This window comes from Hipposideros armiger, unplaced genomic scaffold, assembly GCF_001890085.2.
Source record: "Hipposideros armiger isolate ML-2016 unplaced genomic scaffold, ASM189008v1 scaffold_960, whole genome shotgun sequence".
Taxonomy (NCBI): Eukaryota; Metazoa; Chordata; class Mammalia; order Chiroptera; family Hipposideridae; genus Hipposideros; species Hipposideros armiger.
The window spans coordinates 600395-601194 of record NW_017732310.1 but is presented as its reverse complement, the minus strand read 5'-3'; the positions used below and the strand labels follow the sequence as shown (position 1 = coordinate 601194).

Genomic DNA, 800 nt, shown 5'->3' with positions numbered 1-800 from the left:
GGCTCACCAAGAATTTAGACCCAATGATTTATCACAGGTATTAATTTAACTAATACATACAATAACCTCAAGATAATTTTCCCTTTTACACAAAAAGCTGAAAATCAGATGAAATAAATTATTTGTCCATAACTAAGTAGGAAAAAGATCAAGGGTACGATTAGGCTTCTCCTTTCTAAGTCTCCACTACTTTTTCTTGAGAAGTTTTCAAAGTTGTTTATACATCAGAATTCCTGTGGAGCTTTTTTTTAAAAGCACAGATGTTGCCTGGGTTCCACTCACAAAGTTTTCTGATTTGGTGACATTGGAAACTATCCCTGTACTGTATGGTCCTAGATGGTAGCCACTAGCAACATGTGGCTATTGATATTTAAGTTAAAAATAAAATTTAAATTCAGTTCCTCAGTCATGCTAACTACATATGAAGAACTCAGTAGATGTCTGTGACTGGCGGTTACTGTTATACCACAGAAGTTCTAGAACATTACTATCATCGCAGAAAATTCTACTGGACAGCACTGCTGGTCTAGCTCATCCTGCTTCCTAGGATCTCACAGACAGCCGAGCTGGGTATAAAAGGAACACTTTTTGCTACCATATACATAAGTAGGGGAAAGGGCAGTATTGGGAAGCACAATGAGTTGCTCCTCAAGAACTTGGAAATAAGATGTTCCTTTGAGAAGAAACATGTAGAATTAACTCCAGCTTGATCACATCACAGAAGCGAAAGCTCTAGTAGTACTGGCTCACCAGCCAATGAACTTAACAATAACTTGCTGGATAACAGTAACACATTAAAG

General features: G+C 37.4%; 1 pseudogene; it reads left to right on the top strand.

Annotated features, from left to right (window-relative positions):
- The window catches only part of LOC109375480 (40S ribosomal protein S15-like), a 36517-nt pseudogene that overhangs the window by 4402 nt on the left and 31315 nt on the right, over positions 1-800 (top strand).